Source organism: Sciurus carolinensis, unplaced genomic scaffold (genome assembly GCF_902686445.1).
Source record: "Sciurus carolinensis unplaced genomic scaffold, mSciCar1.2, whole genome shotgun sequence".
Lineage (NCBI taxonomy): Eukaryota > Metazoa > Chordata > Mammalia > Rodentia > Sciuridae > Sciurus > Sciurus carolinensis.
Window position 1 is genome coordinate 1,676,203 of NW_025920121.1, and position 22,502 is coordinate 1,698,704.

At 35.0% G+C, this 22,502-nt stretch overlaps 1 pseudogene; it reads left to right on the forward strand.

Moving 5' to 3' along the window:
• The first annotated feature begins 251 nt into the window (after positions 1-251).
• Positions 252-22,502, forward strand: part of LOC124973764 (A disintegrin and metalloproteinase with thrombospondin motifs 20-like) — a 43,025-nt pseudogene continuing 20,774 nt past the window's right edge.

A 22,502-nucleotide genomic window follows, 5' to 3' on the forward strand; every position in this document is an offset into this window, starting at 1 on the left:
ATTAGTTCTTTGTTAGTTAATCTTGTCAAAAATAAGATACATTTCTGCCTTTCAGGCTTCAGTGTCCACATGAAGGTGGATATTTTTATAGTTTATTAGCCAGAAAATTGCTTAAAAATCCCCTTTATATATTTCTTTTTAAAAAATTATATTATTGGAACATCAGTGGTTTTCCTGATCCTGGAAAAGAATGGAACAGTTATAGAAGTAAATGACAAAAATAATATTGTACTGTTGTGCATTAAAATGTAATGAATGTGACTAGGCCAAGAAATGGAAGAAAGTACTCTGTGGGCCGCAGGATGAAATTCCGATCATGTAACACTGATTCGTGTCCAAAAGACTTTCCAGAAAAGCAGTGCTCTGACTGTGATGGGAAACATTTCAACATCAATGGTCTTTCCCCTAATGGGAGGTGGCTTCCAATGTACAGTGAGAGCAAGTAATCATAATATATTTGATGTAAATGTTTTTGAGACCTAAGAACACATGACTTTATTATTTTACACCCCAAAGTAACTCTTTTTTACATTTTTACAGTTGCCATAAAAGATCTTTGTAAACTCTGTTTTCAGGTTGCCAGAACTACTAACTTCTACCAATTGAAGGACAGGGTTGCTGAAACCAGTGAAATCTGTGTTCAAGGCCTATGTCGGGTAAGTAAACTAGAAGTGTGTATATATGTACACACACACACACACACACACATACTGTGATTTAATTACAATAGTTTTCTTCCCTTTCTCTAACCAAATATTCCTTGTGTGGCTTCCTGGTACATTCTTGTGACTCCAAATAAATTTATTTTTATATCATGTTATATATTACAGTGTGTTTAGATTTGTTACTAGGCCATTTTCTGTCATTTAATAATGACTCATAAAGCTCTGTTTGCTGATTTTGTTTTGCTTGTGCTATTCAGGATCAAGATAAAGACAGTGTGAGCTCCCTAAAATGGTAGAAACTGCTTTTGCTACTTTGATTGTGACCTGCTGTGGTGACATTTAACTAACACCTTTGTTAAAATTCTCTCTCTAGCCTTCTATCTCTCATATCTTATGTACATTCAAGGAGTATCTTAATTGTACTAATTGTGTTTTGAAGCTGTCTGGCTGTGATCATGTGTTAAACTCCAAGGTCAAGAGAGACAAACATGGAGTGTGTGGTAGAGATAACCCTTCATGCAGGACAATGACAGGTGTCTTCAGCTGTATCCATTATGTTCAGCTGTGTATTTGCTTCTAGTTTTCCCTTTTATTCAATGTAATAGTAGAGTACATGATGAAGGTATAATAGTAACACTTCACTATTGTTTTGTGTGCTCTATACCCTCAGTTCAAAATGATTATGAAAGAAATACTTCCTAAATATAAAAATTACATCTAATACCAAATGTACTCTTAAATTAATGAATTCACTCTCCCAAGACAAATCTAATTATTAAAAACATAATAGGTGCATTTTGAGAATAAGAGTAAATTCAGTGTTATTTGACCAAGATGTGTAAATAGATTCCTAGCAATTGAATGTTCCTGTAATCTAAATAATCTAAAATGTATACCTATGATACTTTTTCAGGAAACTTGCTTTAAATTATTATCATTTGAACCACTCTTTTTTTTTGTCTGACTTGGTCTAGCTGTTGTATTTGTTATTAATATTGAAAATTTTGATTGAAGGCAAAGAATAAAATCATTAACTTAAATAGTGGATCATAAGTATCATCATATTTGATTTCTCAAGCAGTATCTGAATTACAGATATTAAGAATTGATATTTGGTCTTGATTTCATTTTTACTCAAAATGGCTGTGAGACTATCTCAGATATTTTCCAGTCTAAAATTTCCTGGACATTTTTTTTTCTTTTTTGTGAAATAAAAACAGACCATTAAGACTTTCCTTGCACAGTAGAAGTGTGTTATTTATAGCTATGTTTTTCAGCATCTTATTGTGTTCATATGTGTTTGAACATGTGTTAGGTTATTATGAGTTATCTCAATTAAAGAGGTATAACTTAAAACCCAAAGATTATATTTTTACCTATAAAGTAAGTGTAGAACACTTCATACTGTTCCATGCTGGTGGTACTATTTTTCTAGTTGTTTTTATTCATTATTTCATGAAAGCCACACACATTTGATCTCCTATAATCAATGACTCATACTTATCACAGTCTGTTGAAAATTGTATTTTTGGAGGAGAAAAACATATTTCAAATTAGGATTAAATAGTTAACCTTGCAAAAACTGTACTGTGAATTAATTGATTTGTAAATGGAGAAAAGTGTTGAAGTCATTTTCAGTACCTTAAATGGCATTGGCCACATTTCTGCTCCCTGGTGGTCACCTTTATCTTGTTGCCTTTGCACTGTGTCAGGCTAGCTTTCTTGAAAAACTCTAGCAGATAGAGTGAAAGTAGTGAACAGGAATATTTTATAGTGAAGAGAATGTGAGTTGAAATTATTCTTTAAGGCTGATAACCTCCAACTAATATGTATGTGTACTGTATGCAGACTCTTCCTACCATTTATCACATTATTTTTAAAATGGGATGCCTTAAAGAGATAGCAAAAAGGCACTACAAGTATAGCAGGATCACAAATTTAAGCTTTTATAAAACTTCTTAAGTGAATCCAGTGTTTTAAAATTTAGTGCATGAGAAGTATTACAGTTTCTCTCACTTGTTTATTAAGTAGAGAAAAATCATAATAAGAAAAGATAAGAAAAACTTAGATTAACATAACTAGAACATAATCAATTATATACTTCCCCGAGAGTATTTGGATAACTATGTAATATGAATGTTTCTGTTTCAGGAACAGAATGTTTCTGTGTTTCTGTTTCTTGTTTAATGTATATTTAATATAGTATTTTCCCTTTTTTATTGAATTTGATCTCATAAAATAGAGGCATTACTTTTATTTAATTTCAGTAAACTAATCCCTATACTTATTTACTTATTTTTCCCAATAGAAAATCTAAATGCATTAGTCAAACTTGAATATGCTAATTAAGCACTTAAGGTGCTGGCATACTAATTTCATTCTATTCTATGTTAAGAATTGTATTCTGGACGTGAAGGTACATACTTGTAATTCCAGTGACAGGGGAGATTGAGGCAAGAAGATTTCAGGTCAGTCTCAGCAACTTAGAACCTGTCTCAAAATAAAGAATAAAAAGGGCTGAGGATGTAATTAATGTAGAGAGTCCCTGTATTCAATCCTTACTACTTAAAATAATAATGATGATATTAAAAGGAAGAAAAAACAGAACTTTAAAAATAAAAAGTTAGGAAGAGTTATACTTTAAGAATTTGAAACTCTATGTGCTTCTAGACGACAGCTGCTTTTTTCCAATCCTTAGTAACTTATTAAGGTATTGGTTCAAAAGGAATAACCAGTTTCATTTTTTAAAGGTAAAATGAAATTAGAACTGACTGTACCATTCATTTAGCAGTAATATCCTCTAGGACACCTGCTCTTGTGAAATTGAACATGCATAACTTTAAATTGCAGGTTACAGTGTTGTTGTAAAGATTCCCACAGGAGCAACAAGCATTGAAATTCTTCAGCACAGCTATTGTGGAAAAGCAGAAGATGACAATCACCTTGGTAAACATTTTTGGTAAGCAGCAGCCAACATGTGGTTTGTGTGTGATTTCATGGAGGTCTGAGGTTGGTGTGAATTCCTGGAAGGCAAAAAGAATCCCTGGAGCAAACACAGTTTCAGTTCCTACTGAGCTTAGGTCATCTGACTCTGTACCTATGTTCTTTTTAAGCTACACAAAATATATCCTTTTCGAAAGAAACACTGAACGAAATTCTGAAAGTTTTTTTTTTCTTCATAAGGATATTTTAGATAACCAAATGTATGTTCACTTAAATACCTGTGTATTTAGAATACAGTTCTCCTCCCTCTAGTTAATAAAAATTATGCAACTTTTTGGCATTTATATTTGGAAATTAGCTTTAAAATTTAGATAATTTTGCTTAGACACAACATGAAAAGAATATTTTACAAAACTTTTGCATTTGAGAAACATCTTAAAAGTTGACTTACCAACAGTTTACCATATTGGAATAGGTGGTGATGTTCAGCTGATATTGAGGAATTATCTACTTCACATTAATAAAATATGAAATATTGGCCCAGATAATTAATCTTATAACAGGGAATGTGAATCTGTTGTGAATAACTTATTTCAGGAATTATATTTGTCATTACCAAAGTCAGATGTAAAGGGATCAACCACATAATGGATACAGGGAATCTTTTTGGGTGATAGAAAAGTTTTAGAACTAGATTAAGGTGGTGGTTGCACATTATGAATGTATTAAATTGAAGTGTTCATTTAAAGTGATTAATTCTGTGTTTTCTGAATTTCATCTTAATAAATGCAATGATTAATTTTCCCAGAGAATAAAATTTAAATATTTTGATATATTATCCTTTTATGTTTATTTGAAATTCTTTTTCTTCTGCTAAAAAATATTAACCTGTGTGCATAGACACAGAAGAATGCTACAGTATATGTAGATAAATAAACCAGTAGATCTCTCTAAGGTTCCAAGTGTACATATCTGTATCTTCCTGGGAATGGACCACAGGTTCTGCCCAAGGTTAAAAAATTAGAAATGTTCATCTATAAAGTATCATCATTTTTTAAGAGAACTACAAATGTAAATGTTAAAATTTAATTTGAAGTGAGCCAAACAAACAAATTCACTAGAAGGGATTTTTAAAATGTTTATGAAATTTTGTAACTAAAAGTAACAAAATATGTAGAATTTTTTTCACAAATCCTGTTTCCCTTAGAGTTAATGTAACAGATGTTTCTTTAAATAGGCGTGTCTACATTTGATTAAGTGCAGATTCCTACACAGAGGAATTTCTGTTTCAGAGAATAAATTTAGAATATTATTTGTTCTTCACTGAACTCAGTATAATATATAAAGGCAGTTTAACTAGTTCACATATGCACAGAAACATGTAACTGATTTGCAATGATCCCTTCAAGATTGCTTTTTCAGAGGGGTATTGCATTTATTATGAAGTTTAGCACTTATTATGAAGTATGTCAACTTTGTGCTTTTGGTGCAGCTCCCTGCATGTCAAACACATTTTTCCCCAAAAGGTTATTGTTTCACTGAGAAGTATAATACTAGTAAAACAAGAAGAGAAGCATTTGATTATTATAGTTTTATTATTATAAAGTTTTAAATATTACATATTCTCTTGAAAATTGAAAATAAATAGCATAGATTTTACCCTTTACACACTTTGTAAACATTTTCCAAATTTGATCCTGATGAAGGGCCTGTTAAGGCAGAAATTTGTATTGACTTATTATGCAATTTAGGAATCAGAGCTAGAAGTTTGTCTAACATCACAAATCAACTAATTGAGACAACTTGAACTTAACCCACTGTTTGAATACTAAATTCTTTTGTCTTTTTACTACCACACTATTGTGGACACCATGCAATTTTATATTTAAAAAGCAACAAATTAAGAATATATACTATACTATACTTTTGCATGCATGTATTTGATAGGCTTATCTTATTACCTATCAATGGGAAAGAGAGAACAAGAAAAGGCATGACTAGAGAAGGAGGTAGGAGTATTATTCTGAAAAGCTGATATTCACATACATTTCAACAAGGATAGAGTGCCTCTATAAAAAGATCGAGACAGGTGCATAGAGAGTGGTGTAGTCATTGCATTTCCTTTTAGAATACTGACCCTAGTTTTTAAGCTTTGTACATTTTTTTCCAAGACAAGTATAAATGGAGTCTTGCCACAGTCTGCTCTTTGTTTCCTTCTGTTGATGACCAAGATTGGCTTAGCTGATCTGTCTGGTAGGGGCATGATTTCTTTCTGCCTGGCCTCTTTGTGTAGGTTGCTCCTGAGACTCTGTACCCCTTTCAGATAGAAAAGTATAGGGTGCATTTATTCTAATATATTTGGTTGATGTGCTGAAGATCCCCTACTTACAGAATTGATACCACACTGTTGCAAAGTAAGGTTTATTTCTTCAATATTATTCTTAATACCAATTTAAAATTTTATTCTTTAAATTTGATACAGGAATGTAAACAGTTAAAAAAGCTTTTTCTGTACTGTTGACTTTCTTTATGGTTTGATGAGCAATACGTTTGTTCTTTACAGCCCTATCTGATGCCCAAGGGAATTTTCTTTTAAATGGAAGTTTTGTTGTTTGTTAAAAAGAGAAATAAACATACAAGGAGCTCTTTTTGAATATAGTGGATCAAACAATTCAATTTAAAGAATTAACAGTACTGACTGGAAGAAGAACTTGTTTTACGGGTAACTCTTTGGTTGTCAGTAAGACTTTGCTTTAATCATGTTAGTGAACTATAGTGGTTAAGTACTTAGCATTCATTATTAAGCTTTTTTTTTGAGTGCTGGGGATCAAACCCAGGGCCTTATGCTTACAAGGCAAGCACTCTACCAACTGAGCTATCTCCCCAGCCCCAAGCATTCATTATTAAACGTAGAAATTATGTCTGAAGCATGTATGTTTTATAAATTGATTGTATGTTCCTTTGTCTTTATTGAGGTGCTATGTGTGGGTAATTTATACAACCCTGATATATGATATTCCTTCCACATTCCTGTGGAGGATAGAAGTGACCTGTTCACATGGGATGTACATGGACCACGACAAGACTGTATCAAAATGTGTCAAGGTACCCCAGTTTTAAAAAGAGATGGTGGTTTAACTGTATGCTGTTATCATTCAGTCCCTTTGAGTCAGGCTGCTATGGAATCCTCCTCCTTTCCATATGGCACAGACATACAAAAGTGTAGTTTTATTTTCTCCTTACTTTTCCCTCTCTTCCTGTATCTTACTTAACAGCCCCCACTTAAAACTCCCCTTTTCAACTGTTCCTGGTACATTCTCACATTCTCATTCTCATTCTGTTTATCTCTCTCTCTCTCTTACTTATTTTTTTTTTGCAGTAGCAGAGATTTTCTCTTACTTACATCCCTCTTCCTAGTGAAATACCTACCTTCTCATCCACTCTCCTCCACACACTTGTTCTTAGCAACCTGTCTCTCTCTTTTTGTGTTGAGATTTCAAACCTTCTGTCATTCTTTCATTTGCCTTCCATGGTTATGTACTGGTGGCATGAATGACTGAAAGGAGCAGAGAAGAAATGGAAGAGAAATTTATATTTGGGACAGAAAATAGGAAGACTAGAGTCTTTGTGTAGTGTGTAATTATGGATGCTTAGTTGTGCAATACATGTTCAATGAAGGATATTTATTGAGGGGTTGCTTTGTTTTAGGTTATTAATGAGACCCCAGTTATGAATTCAGGTTTTAAAGTCTAGCGGATGCAACAGAAGCATGAGTAGAAATCATAATGTTAAATAGTAGTGTAATAGTAATAAAATGGTAAATGCAATACCTTATCTCTGTGTGTATTAGAGATGATCAGAGAAAGAAGGTGTGAGTAGACTGAAGCTGAGGTATAGAGAAGATGTATGGAATGGAGAAGTTGTTTTCATGGAGAATAGAGAGAAAGCTTAAGAATAGGGGAAAACAGTGGTCAGAGGAAAGGAAGCCTAGAGCAGTGTGGAGATGATCCTATAGGAGGAATCAGGTGACCAGAGGCAGTGGCCACAGATGATAAGAATGTGAGGGACAATCTAGTTAGCTGATGTGAGCAGGTTCCACAGGAACTGTGCTGCATCATTCAGGAAGAGGCCCACCTGCAGTCCTGTTGCTTTGGGACAGTGATGCACAGAATGTTTGCATGGAACAGGCATTCCTGAAACTGCTTGCGCAGTGTCTCCAAGAAGGCCTGTGGTAGTGGATGACTACCAGGTCAACTGGAATAAATGCTAAAGTAGAACTAGGGGCTTTGGTAATGCAGAAGGAAGAACTAACTTGGTGGAAAGGCCCTGGATGTACTTTATTGAAGAGTATTGGAATTTGGGGAGCATGGGAACCTAGGGGGACAGAGCCAAGCAATAGGTGAATAAAGGCATATTCTTAAAGCACATTTGTAAGTGCAGTGCACACACCAAATAAATAATAATATGATTCTTGGAGTTTGTGAAATATATAGTGAGAAGTGGTGGGGGTGTCCAGACCAGGAGAGTTCCCTTAAAGGATCACGTGCAAGAGAAAAGAACTATTAATTCTTTTCCCACACAGTACACTGTTGAATGTATTCCTTTTTTTACCCTTTTGGTTTCTCTCAGATGCATTTCCTCAGTTTTTGTTTTCATATTTGTTTTTCTGCATTTTGAAAGTTATCAGTCCTCAAGATTTTTGTCAGTACTACACATTTTCTTAGTATTGCAAGCCTGTTTGATAGCTTTAATTTTCCTTCATTTTTTCATCTTTGTCCATGACCCTCATTTCTCTTGCACTGATTTGTTTGTGTTGCTTTTTAGTCTTGTTATGTGACCCTCACTGCCAGATGTCCCTCATTTATTATCCTGGCAATTCCCTTCAACATTCTCTTAGGCTGGATTCCTTGTTTTCTGTTTTATGAGTTCCTCTTTCTGGTTTCCTTCCCGCAGTAGGTGGACATGCTCCTCAGTAACATACTGAGAAGGAAAGGTAACTTTAGAGGTTCCCATCCCTGAAAGTTGTTTCATTCCATTCTCATTCTTGCTAAATACTTTCATACAAATTCTAAAATACATGATTTCCCTTGAAAATTTGGAAATTTTATGTTTTATGACTATTTCCTCAGCTTATTTTTCAATTTCCTGTGCTTGTATGTGGCATTTTCTATTCTGGAAATTTTGTAGATCCCTTCATGCTAATACCTTGATGCTGATGTTCATTTAATTTTATTTTTCTTTATTTTTCTAAGGAATTAGGTTGTCATTTCAACTTGGAAACACTGATTCTTTGTCTTGAGAAATGTAGTTGCATTCATTAATTTTTTTATTTTTATTTTTTATTTTTATTTATTTATTTATTTATTTTTGCAGTGCTGGGTATTCAACGCAGGGCCTTGTGCTTGCGAGGTAAGTACTCTACCAACTGAGCCATATCCCCAACCCCATTAATGTTTTTGATAATTTCCTCTCATTTTTCTTATGTTTCTGAAAGTTTTATTGTTTGAGTATTCAACCTCTTAAACTTAGCACTTAATTCTCATTTATTCTCTCCATTTCACTGTTTTCATGTTTCTTCTCATAATGTCTTGCTTTTATTTCATGGGTATAATATCTTCTATTAGGCCTCTGAGTGTATGTGTAGTCTTGAGATTTTTCTGCTCTCATAAACTAGTTTCATCCTAGTCTTATTTTGTTTTTATTTCTTTTGTCCTCTTTTGTTAGTAGCTTTCCAGAATTTCCAATGATCACTTGTTGATTGTTCATATTTAGGAAGGACTAAGATGCTGATTGGATGTTCTGTGTGGGGCAGATGAGTCAACCAGAGGCCTTGTTCTAGGGTAGCTGGATTGTTGAGCAGCCCTTTTGTTTGTCAGTGGGTTGAAGAACCAAATGTCCTTGTCAGTTGATCCTTTTTCTTGGTTAAATGGTCACCCAAGAGAGGAATTCCCTCATCTTCTGACAGTTGTGGTGGGGGAAAACAACAGACGTCATCTTTGGGTCACAGTAGGTGGTGAGTCAGGCTGGAATCTGTTCTTTCATTATGGAGACTCACTTCATCACCCCATTTCAATCTGCTGTGCTATCGATTCCCTGCATTATGTCCCATTCCCTCAAGTTCTCTCCTAGAGCTATGCTGTCCACCTGTGGCTAGTCCATGTGCTGTAAGTGTGATATAGTCACTGGATTTGGAAACCTAATATAAAAAAAAGAATGCAAACATATGGATAATTTTTACATTGGTGCCATATTAAACTGGTTCTATTCCAGATAATTGGGTTAAATACAACTGCTATTGAAATTAATATCACCTGTTACTAATTTTTTAATGTGACCACTAGAAATGCCAAGTAACTTAGGTGGCTTATTTTCTGCTGCTCTTGGCTAGAAGGGTTGTTGACTTAACTGTTCTTCATAAATACCTTTCAATCAAGTCTCTATTTTTTAGATCTACCTCTCACAACATTCACCTCTTCAGACAAACCTGGTGTCTTTTGATTCCTGGACTTCTCTTGGATTTTGTGGCATGATTTTGTTTTTTAATTCACTCTCCACCTTCACAGGTTTAGTATTCTTCTTCCTTGACTGTCAAAAGTCTATTCAAGGACTTGGACTGGGACTGGGGTTCAGTGGCAGAGCACTTGCCTAACACATGTAGGGCACTGGGTTGTATCCTTAGCACCACATAAAAATAAACAAATAAAGGCATTCTGTTCATCTAAAAGTACAAAAAAATTTAAAAATACATATTCCAATCTGCTTTTCATATTAAAAAATTCCTTCTCTTGCCTACTGTGTTTCCTTTTATCCCTTTTAGACATATGCCTTTTAAAAAAAATTTTATTTTAGAGGTTCTTTAGGAAAGATCGGAGATAATTAGTCAACTGATAGTACATAGTTGAGCTTTATAAACAGAAAGTTGGTCATGTCACAGACTGCTTAAACTCTGTACTGTCTCTTAATTGCAGAAAATGTAAATTTAGACTATTCTGACTACTTATAACCATTTCTCTGAATTTACTTTTGCTATTATGCTGCATACAACTGGCCGTCAAATCTCAGTGGCTTATAACAAAAGTTTATTGACTGCCCATATTATGCATTACTGCTAATTTGTTAGGGCTCTACTCTAACTTGTTATATGTATCATGTCATTTTTTAAAAAAAATTGATGGACTTTAATTTTTAGAGCATCTTTAGGTTTACTGAAAAACCTTGAACAGAAGGTACAGAAATGCTGGATATTCTGCCTTCTTCCTTCCCTTTATGTTTCCCCTTGCCCATCCCTTACCCACTCCCTCTGTTATCATCTTGCATTAGTTTGGCACATGTGTGTAATTGATGAGCCAATTTTTATGCATTATTATCAACTAAAGTCTATAGTTTATATTAGGATCCACTATTTGTGCTGTGTATGTTTATGGTGATGTTATCACCCAGAGACGTTTCCCTGCCCTGAGAATAACTGTGCTCACCTTCTCATCCTGCCTCCCTCCCTGCAATCTGTGACACCACTGATCTTTTTATTGTCTTTTCTTTTCTTTTTTTTTTTTTAAATCAGTGTTCCAAGAGTTGTGGAGGAGGGTAAAGGTCTAGAGAATCTTATTGTGTAAACAACTTTGGCCACCACCTTGCTGACAGAGAATGTCAGGAGCTTCCTGGAATGATTCTAGAGAACTCCAGTGAATTTTCGGGCTGCTAGTGATTGGAGTGAGGTAACATTAAAAACCTGAGTCTTAGAACTGTTATAATATTGTTAGGAAACTGCATCAAAAATTTTATAAAATTCACACATATTTAGCTTTATCATTTAAAAATAATTTTTTATAAAGGCAGTACAAGTTTTCAAAATGGCTATCCTTAATCTATTTATAGTTATCAAGTTAGCAATAACATTTGCTAATGTTTATAACTAGTTTTATAAGTGCAGTAACCTGGAATATAACCTTCTAAGGTTTGGTTTCCTAGGACCAGTGGACATTTCAGTGACACTTGGGCCACAGAAATGAGGGGTGGCAGTTTTACCCAGTGACTGTCTGTAAACGATTGGGGTTATAATGCACTTAGGAATGGTCTTACAACTGTAATTTATCATGCAAATTGATCATTGCATCATTTTGTAATACATCCTATTGACTTCTTACAGTGTATTGTTACATATGGAAAAGGATCAAAGCAGTGACAGGTTTGTTGTCAACTGAATGAAGATCACTTGAGTGATGGCTTCTGTAATCCAAGTACCAAACTTGAATCTCTAAGACTATGTGAACTTCATGCATGTGCTGCTTGGAAAGTAGGATCATGGAGGTCTGTGAGTATATTTAAAATTTTGACATTACTGCTGTGGTAAATATTTTAGCTTTGCTTTTGGATTCATTTTAGTTACCCAAAGACTGTAAATCTCATGTTTTATAATATTTTATCAAACTATAAATATTTTCATATTCTGTGTTTACATTGGTATCTTTACTATATTTAGAATAGGCATTCTTTAGAAGTTCTGCTGACCAGGCAGCTAGAAATCTGCAAGATGAGCAGTGATCAGACTAGATGAGCATGGGTAGCGTATTGTCCTGTGAAGATTGCCAGAACTGATGGAAACCTTTTCACCTCTCCCTTCTTTATCTCTTTGAAATGTACTTAATGTATTAAGTGAGATACACCAGGTAGAGTTTGAAAGTATATTTTTCTATAATTGTACTGACTTTGCCTCCAAAATATCAGGCATTTACTAATAATTTTACATGATAATTTTTAAAGCTATATTAATAATACACATTTCATTGACTTCAGTATTTAGTAATGTCTACATAATATATTTAAATAAGTAGGCATATTGATTGAATTTATTAATTTTAGATTTTTGAATGTGGCATAAAGGGTTGTACAAAAGATGTACTGAAAGCATATTATTACCTATATATTTGTTAAGAAAATTGAAGTTTATGTAATTTTTAAAAAGCAATGTATTTTTGATATCTTTTTATCTTTATCTTTCAGTGCACAGCTACCTGCGGACGTGGGTATCAGATAAGTGCTGTTAAATGTGTCAATGAGCTCCTTAGTGCAGTATTAGATGACAGAGAATGTCAAGGGGCCGTCGCCCAGGTGATAGGCAGGTAAAGGAAACCTCTTTGTGGATTATAAACAAAAATATCTATTATTTAACAAGAGGATCACTAATGTGTTCAAATTATTTTATATGTACTTTTCCCACTTAAACCTCTATGCCTTAAAAATATGTGCATGAGATAGAATTTATCATTCTTGGTTTTGCCAGTCTTATAGCTTAATTATGAAATAGTTTACCTTTTATCTGCCATTGGATCTTTTATTTAACTTGTGTATTTCTATTCTTTGAACTGTGCATGTATGACAACATCTATTATTATGAATATTATGGAATCTTAAAGTGTGTTGTGCTTTTTTAAGGTGGAGTTCTGTATTCCTTCAGAATGTTTCAGCCTAGTGGTATTTTTGAAGGACTTGGCTCTTTCCCTTTTCAATTATGAGATGCAATGATTCAAATATTGATATTCAGTCTTATTATCCACTGCTAGCACTTGACAGTACTTTGAACATTTGAAACTAAAATTCTTTACATTATCACTTTTTAAATTGGTGTGCAGCTATTCTTGAATAAGATATGTGACAGAGGCAAAGAAATATCAGATTTAATTAAAATGTGGTTGATTAATTAAATGATGTTCTTTGAAATTGGTTTTTCTTTTGAATAGGACTGTATAGTTACTCCCTGCCCAATTATCCCCAATATTGGGGCTACTTCCTTACCAGCTGTACCCATAGGAAAAGCAGCACAGTGGAGACATGGTTCTTGGACCCAAGTAAGTGAACTTATTGAAGAGATGCAGTATTTCTTTTGGGGGCCTTTAGATATCAGCAGAATGTTTGGGACAGATTTGCTTAAGTTAATGTATGTATTCATTCTCAAGTATTTTGATGGAATGGACCAAGTATAGGGCTTAGAATTAGGTCACTTCATGGCTAAATTATGCTCTGTCTTTCCACAGCCTGTGTTTATGTGCAGGAAATTTGAACCTTTTGTAGATTTTCTAATCTACAAAATGAGTTTAATGATACTTATGTCCTAGGTTGTTATAAGATACCGATGTGACATCAGGCATTTATCAACTTTTACTTAAACTATGGACATTTTCATGTTGCTTTTCTGAACTAAAAGCTTTAATGTATTTAGAATATATAATGTGCTTTAGTCTTAAATATTCATTAAGTCTTTTAAGATTAATGTTAATGATATATTAAAATTATCTTATGTAGTATCTTTAATTTTTTCATATAACTAAGCATTATTCCAAAACATTATATTAATTCATATTTTTATACCTGTTTGTGAAATTTGTGATCTAAACTGGGATATTTTCTGCCCCATCTGTATTTGACTGAGAAATGAAGCCAGGTGATATTATTCCTAATTTATGTTTTCTCAGGAAACTTGATGTTTTATGAATGTGAGCAACATCTATGGTTAAGGGAATTGGGAGAGGTACTATCTAAACTTTTGATGTTATTTTAGTTTTTAAGTGCTCTGTGTCTTGTGGAAGAGTTAATCAAGCCTGCTCTGTAAAGCTGTCCTGATGCTCATGATGGAATAGCAGGTGAATCACAGTGTGCACACTTGTCCAGACCTGCTGAAATATCTGTGTTTGCTTTAGCCCTTGTGGAGAATGGCAAGCAGGAAATTGGTCACCTGTAAGTATCCTTATGAGAAAATAGGAAGTGAAATGTTTAAATATAATATATGGTATTTTATATAATATCAATGTAGTATATTACATTGTAAATATTGGCTAAATTTCTGGTCAGTGTTCAGCATCATGTGGCCATGGAAAAACAACTCAACAAGTTTTATGCATCAACCACCAGCAGCCAATTGATGAGAATTACTGTGCCCTGAAGTTCGATCTTTGGTAGAACAAGAATATAACCTGCCGCCTGCCCACCCAGGTACAGCCACTTTCCTGGTTCTTCTGAGCAGCCAAGCCAGTTCCCAGGCAGACTTTTCCCATTAACTCACAAACCAAAGATAATCAAAATCAGGGGATCCATCTGTCATTCAGAGGAAACCAATGGAGAACAGGATCATGGGGATCAATAAGCTGTTCTTTTTTGAGTTATACTAATTCTATCATTTTGTTATATTTCTGTCATTTTTTATATTTCCTTTAGCAGATCTGTATATAATGACATCAAATACTTTTAATGCTAAATTTAACTAAAGATGGATAGTTTAAATCTTAAATGGATTAAGCATTTTTGATGTAGACTACAACTCCCTAGAGTTCTTAATGAATTTGAAGAATAATGTGATAGTTGATTACAAAGGAATGTACTTTAAAACAATTCTGATTAGGGTGCTTTGTGATAAAAACAAGAGAAAATCCTTTAAGAAGTAAGACTACAAATGTTTATAAAGAAACAAAAATTACTGTGATAGAAATGGAATAGAGTAAAATTGAGTAAACTACCAAAGTTCATATTTTACATGATAATAATGATACAAATTAAAGAAAAATACAAAGGTAAAATTAGGTAACTTAACACTGTGTTTTGCTTTTTATATCTTCCCAGTTAATCTTAAAACTTTAATTCCTTTGTACTTAACATTTAGGATGAGGGTGAAAGATTACTTCCTAATGCATGCTTGAAAGACTTACTTTTCATCAACAAATTTTAATGATGCCCTCAGTAAAACTTAAGTGTTTCATCAGATTTTCATGCTTCAGTGTGCTTAGGGTTGAGACAGGGAGTGATTTTTTTTTTTTTTCGGCATGCAAATTCACACTGTGGAATCTGCAGTTCATGTGTGTTTCTGTGCTTTATCCTGGCCCGTGTTCTCACAACTGTGCTGGAGGTCTTCAGCGTAGGGTCGTGGTCTGCCAGGATGAGAATGGACAGAGTGCAAGTAACTGTGATGCACCCTCAAAACCCCCGGAGTCAAAGCACTGCGATTCAGGGCCTTGTCCACGCTGGAACTATGGAAGCTGGGGAGAAGTAAGTCATAATATTCACTAAATTTGTGGAGAGGTTTACATCTCTGAAGACCTAAAGTAAAGTGCTTTTATGACTTTGAACTAATCTTACTTCACTATCCCATACTGGTGGATAATTTTTTTTTTTTTTTTTTTGGTACTGGGAATTGAACCCAGGGTCTTGTGTTTGCAAGGCAAGCACTCTACCAACTGAGCTATATCCCCAGCCCATACTGGTGGATAATTTTACTTCACTATACATGGAAAGAGGTTTCTTTTCTTAATTGAGAGATCAAAACCCTATTCTTTTTTAATAGGTGTTCTCTCGTGGTATAAGTCACTCAACTCATGAAAGAAAGCATGTAGTCAAGATTATGAATAAAAACTGCTATGCTACCCAGAATGTCTGTAAATTACTACTATCATTTCTAAAATTAGTACATTATTTTTCAAGTTTCTTAGAAAATTGGATTGATATAAACACAGAAAGCAAGTTTGATATGAAGACCGTATTTATTCCTATTGTTTAGTCATTCATTTGATGAATCTTCTCCTTTAGGTTAGGTAGTTGTCAGTCATTAAGACTTTTCATCAAGCTCTGGCACTCTTAGGCACTGTAAATGTAAAGATAATTTCTAAAATGGTCACTTTTAATATTAATCCCAATCATATTTTGGATGGGAAAGAATAATAAGCAATGATGTAATTAGTTTTTGATGAATTAAGTAAATCAGCTCTTTTAATATAGTCAAATATTTTTGCTTAATTATTTTTATTACATAATTTTCTTCATAGGAAATACATTTGAAATCATTGTTTACATACTTTTGGACAAGTGCTAATAAATAGCAAGTAAATTGTAATATACATTTTACTATTTCCCACAATTCAACAAACTTTATTATTTCTTTTTTTTAATTTATTTTTATTGTAAACAAATGGGATACATGTTGTTTCTGTTTGTACATGGAGTAACAGCATACCATTTGCATAATCATACATTTACATAGGGTAATGATGTTTGATTCATTCTGTTATTTTTCCCTTCCTCCCACCCCACCCACCTCTCTTTTCCCTCTACACAGTCCCTCCTTCCTCCATTTGAGCCCCCCTCCCACTCCCCATTATGTGTCATCATCTGCTTATCAGCGAGATCATTCATCTTTTGGATTTTTGAGGTTGGCTTATCTCACTTAACATGATATTCTCCAGTGTCATCCATTTGCCTGCAATTGCCATAATTTTATTATTCTTTATAACTGAGTAATATTCCATTGTGTATATATAGCACAGTTTCTGCATCCATTCATCAATTGGAGGGCATCTAGGTTGGTTCCACGGTCTGGCTATTGTGAATTGAGCAGCTATGAACATTGATGTGGCTGTATCTCTGTAGTATGCTGATTTTGAGTCCTTTGGGTATAGGCCGAGGAGTGGGATAGCTGGGTCAAATGGTAGGTACATTCCAAGTTTTCTAAGGAATATCCACACTGCTTTCCAGAGTGGCTGCACTAATTTGCAGCCCCTCCAGCAATGTATGAGTGTACCTTTTTCTCCACACCCTCTCCAACACCTGTTGTTGCTTGTATTCTTGATAATCGCCATTCTAATTGGGGTGAGATGGAATCTTAGTGTAGTTTTGTTTTGCATTTCTCTTATTACTAAAGATGGTGAACATTTTTTCATATGTTTGTTGAATGCTTGAAGATCTTCTTCTGTGAAGTATCTGTTCATTTCCTTAACCGATTTGTTAACTGGGTTATTTGTATTCTTGACGTAGAGTTTTTTATGTTCTTTATATAATCTGGAAATTAGTGCTCTATCTGAAGTATGAGTGGCAAAGATATTCTCCCACTCTGCAGGCTCTCTCTTCACATTGCTGATAGTTTCCTTTGCTGAGAGAAAGCTATTTAATTTGAATCTATCCCAGTTATTGATTCTTGCTTTTATTTCTTGTGATATGGGAGTCCTGTTAAGGAAGTCTGATCCTAAGCCAACAAGTTGAAGATTGGACCTACTTTTTCTTCTATAAGATGCAGGGTTTCTGGTGTGATTTCAAGGTCTTTGATCCATTGTGAGTTGATTTTTGTGCAGGGTGAGAGATAGGGGTTTAATTTCATTCTGTTGCATATGGTTCTCCAGTTTTCCCAGCACCATTTGTTGAAGAGGCTATCTTTCCTCCATTGCATATTTTTGGCCCATTTGTCTACTATGAGAAAATTGTATTTATTTGGGTTTGTTTCCATGTCCTCTATTCTGTTCCATTGACCTACCTGTCTATTTTGGTGCCAATACCATGCTGTTTTTGTTACTATTGCTTTGTAGTATAATTGAAGTTCTGGTATTGTGATACCCTCTCTTTAATTCTTCCTGCTAAGGATTGCTTTAGCTATTCTGGGTTTCTTATTCTTCCAGATGAATTTCCTGATTGCTTGCTCTATTTCTGTAAGGTACATCATTGGGATTTTAATTGGAATTGCATTGAATCTGTATGGCACTTTTGGTAGTATGGCCATTTTGACAATATTAATTCTGCCTATCCAAGAACATGGGAGATCTTTCCATCTTCTAAGGTCTTCCTCAATTTCTTTCTTCAGTGATTTGTAGTTTTCATTGTAGAGATCTTTTACCTCTATGGTTAGATTGATTCCCAAGTTTTTTTTTTTTTTGAGGCTATTGCAAAAGGGGTTGTTTTCCTCATTTCCCTTTCAGCTGTTTCGTTGCTTGCGTATAAAAATGCTTTAGATTTATGCATGTTGATTTTATAGCCTGCTATTTTGCTGAATTCATTGATGAGGTCTAGAAGTTTTCTGGAGGAGGTTTTTGGATCCTCTAAATATAGAATCATGTCATCCGCAAATAGTGGCAACTTAAGTTCCTCTTTTCCTATTCGTATCCCTTTATTTTCTTTGGTCTGCCTAATTGCTCTGGCTAGAGTTTCGAGGACAATGTTGAATAGAAGTTGTGAAAGAGGACATCCCTGTCTTGTTCCTGTTTTTAAAGGGAATGGTTTCAGTTTTTCTCCATTAAGAATGATGTTGGCCATGGGCTTAGCATAAATAGCCTTTACAATGTACAGGTATGTTCCTCCTATACCTATTTTTTTCTTTTCTAGTGTTTTGAGCATGAAGGGGTCTTGTATTTCATCGAATGCTTTTTCTGCGTCAATTGAAATAACCATATGATTCTTATCCTTAAGTGTATTGACATGATGGATTACGTTTATTGATTTTCGGATGTTGAACCATCCTTGCATTCCTGGGATCAACCCCACTTGATCGTGGTGCACAATTTTCTTAATAGGTTTTTGGATACCTTTTGCCAATATTTTGTTAAGGATCTTTGCATCTATATTTATCAAGGATATTGGTCTAAAATTTTCTTTCCTTGGTGTGTCTTTTCCTGTTTTGGGTATGAAGGTGATATTAGCTTCATAAAATGAGTTCGGTAGGGTACCCTCCTTTTCTGTTTCCTGGAATACTTGAGAAGTATTGGAATGAGTTCTTCTTTGAAGGTCTTATCAAACTCGGCTGAGAATCCATCTGGTCCTGGGCTTTTCTTGGATGGTAGATTTTTAATTGCTTCTTCTGTTTCATCACTTGATATTCTTTTGTTTAAATTGTGTATGTCCTCCTGGTTCAGTTTGGGAGGAGCATATGTCTCAAGAAATTGTCAATGTCTTCGGTAGTTTCTATTTTGTTGGAATACAGATTTTCAAAGTAACTTTTCATTGTGTTCTGTATCTCAGTGGTGTCTGTCGTGATATTTCCTTTTGCATCATGTATTTTAGTAATTTGAATCTTCTCTCTCCTTCTCTTTGTTAGTGTGTCTATGGGTTTATCTCTTTTGTTTACTTTCTCAAAGTACCAACTTTTTGTTTTGTAAATTTTTTGAATTGTTTCTTTTGTTTCAATTTCATTAATTTCAGCTATGATTTTAATTATTTCCTGTCTTCTACTACTTTTCTGTTATTCTGTTCTTCTTTTTCTAGGGCTTTGAGGTGTAATGTTAGGTCATTTAGTTGTTGACTTTTCATTCTTTTCTGAAATGCGCTCCATGCAATGAATTTTCCTCTTAGTACCAGTTTCATAGTGTTCCAGAGATTTTTATATGTTCTATCATCATTTTCATTGACCTCTTTGAATTTTTTCATCTCCTACCTGATGCTTTTTGTTATCCATGTTTAATTCAATAGCATATTATTTAGTCTCCAGGTGTTGGTGTAATTTATGTTTTTTATTTTGTCATTGATTTCTACTCTTAGTCCATTATGACCTGATAGAACACAAGGAAGTATCTCTATTTTTTTGCATTTCCTAAGGTCTGCTTTGTGGCATAACCTATGGTCTATTTTTGAGAAAGTTCCATGTGCTACTGAGAAGAACGTTAATCTGCTCATTGATGGATGGAATATTCTATATGTGTCTATTAAGTCTAAGTTATTGATTGTGTTATTGAGTTCTATGGTTTCTTTGGTTGGAATTTGTTTGGAAGATCTATCTAGTGGTGACAGCGGTGCATTAAAGTCACCCAGAATTATTGTGTTGTGGTCTCCGTGATTCCTGAAATTGAGGATTTCTTTGATGTATGGGGATGCACCATTGTTTGGGGCATAAATATTTACTATCGTTATGTCTTCCTGACTTATGCTTCCCTTAAGCAGTATGAAATGTTCTTCTTTATCCCTTCTGACTAACTTTGGCTTGATGTCCACTTTATCTGATATAAGGATGGAAACCCCCGCTTTTTTACTGAGTCCATGTGCGTGGTAGGTTTTTTCCCATCCTTTCACCTTTAGTCTGTGAATGTCTTTTTCTATGAGATGAGTCTCTTGCAGGCAGCATATTGTTGGGTCTTCCTTTTTAATCCATTCTGCCGGTCTATGTCTTTTGATTGATGAGTTTAGACCATTAACGTTCAGGATTATTACTGAGATATGATTTGTATTCCCAGTCATTTGGCTTATTTTTGGTTTTTACGCTGGCTTGGTTTCTCCTTTGAGTGGTTTTTCTCTAAGGTAGTTCCTCCCTTTGCTGACCTACATTGTTGTTTTTTATTTCCTCCTCATGGAATATTTTGTTGAGAACATTCTGTAGTGCAGGCTTTCTATTTGTAATTCTTTTAACTTTTGTTTATCATGGAAGGATTTTATTTCATTTCAAATCTGAAGTTTAGTTTTGCTGGGTATAGGATTCTTGGTTGGCAACCATGTTCTTTCAGAGCTTGAAATATGTTGGTCCAGGCCCCTCTAGCTTTTAGAGTCTGGGTTGAGAAGTCAGCTGCTATCCGTATTGGTCTCCCCCTATATGTAATCTGATGCTTTTCTCTCGCGGCCTTCAAAATACTATCTTTATTTTGAATGTTAGGCATTTTCATTATAATGTGCCTTGGAGTGGATATGTTGTGATTTTGTACATTTGGTGTTATGTAAGCCTCTTGTATTTGATTTTCCATTTCAATCTTCAGGTTTGGGAAATTTCCTGATACTATTTCATTGAATAGGTTGTTCATTCCTTTGGTTTGTATCTCTGTGCCTTCCTCAATCCCAATATTTCTTAAATTTGGTCTTTCATGAGGTCCCATAGTTCTTGGAGATTCTGTTCATGATTTCTTACCATCTTCTCTGTTTGGGCAACTTTATTTTCAAGATTCAATATTTTGTCTTCACTGTCTGAGGTTATGTCTTCCAAGTGGTCTATTCTTTTGGTGATGCTTTCCATTGAGTTTCCTTCTTTTCAAGGATTTCCGTTTGGTTTTTTTTTTTTTTTTTGAGAATCTCTCTTTGTTGAAATGATCTTTTGCTTCCTGCAGGTGCTCTAGCTTATTGGTATTATCATTCATTGCCTGCTTTTGTTCTCTAATTTCATCCTTTGCTTCGCAAATCATCGTAATCATGTATAATCTGAAGTCCTTTTCTGGCATTTCTTCTAACATACTGTCATTGGATTCTATTAATATAGAATCTAGATTTGTTTGGATCATTTTCTTCCCTTGTTTTTCCATGTTGTTCATGTATCTTCCCTTCTAGCAGTACAGATCTGGAGTATAGCAGATTTCCCCCTATAGGCTTATAGTGACCCTATAGGTTTCCAAAACCCTTTTTTTAAGGGGATATCATTATTAGCAGTGCCCAAATCAGACACTATGCAATCCTAGACCAAATAGCCCCTGACAGTGAGCTTTAAGCCTCCAGCAGGCATCTCAAGATGGGATTTGCCCCACCCAAAGATTGGAGCTACAGCTTCCACGATTATCCGAGATGGCCGCTCTGGCTTCAAAATGTGTTGGCCAATGGGGACCTGCAGCTCAGGGTGTGACTGTGGTCATCAGGAGGTCCTGGAAGCAGTATGTGGTTGGTCAGGCAGGGGTCCTGGAGGTTGGGTGTGTTTGGTGTGGTTGTAGGATCCTGGAGGCTGGTTGCAATCAGTCAGTCTGTGGTCCCAGTGATAGGGCGCAGTTGGTCTGGGGGTCGTGGCGGCAGGGAGCAGTCAGTCTATGTGAGGGCCCCAGAGGCAGGGAGTGATCAGTCGGGCTGAAGGATCCTGGAGATTGTGCTCAATCAGTCCGGCCCAGGGTCCTATGGGGCCTGACTGTTGTCTCAAAATGGCGGCAGCCATGTGTAATCAAACCTGCAGGTAGTACTGTAACAGTGAACTTCCAGGCAACAGCAGGCAGCTGGTGCTCCACTGGCACTCGGCGATCATTTTGCTGACTGTTGTCAGACTATTGGGAGGTGAACCTCATGCGTTGGGTGATGGATAGGTGTAAGGCAGGCGATGGACTGGCCAGAGGCAGGCAAATGGCGGATGATAGACGCCTGACAGTGAGGAATCTGCTCTCAAAAAAGGCGTCGATATGCTGGCAGACTGTAGGTCATCACAGG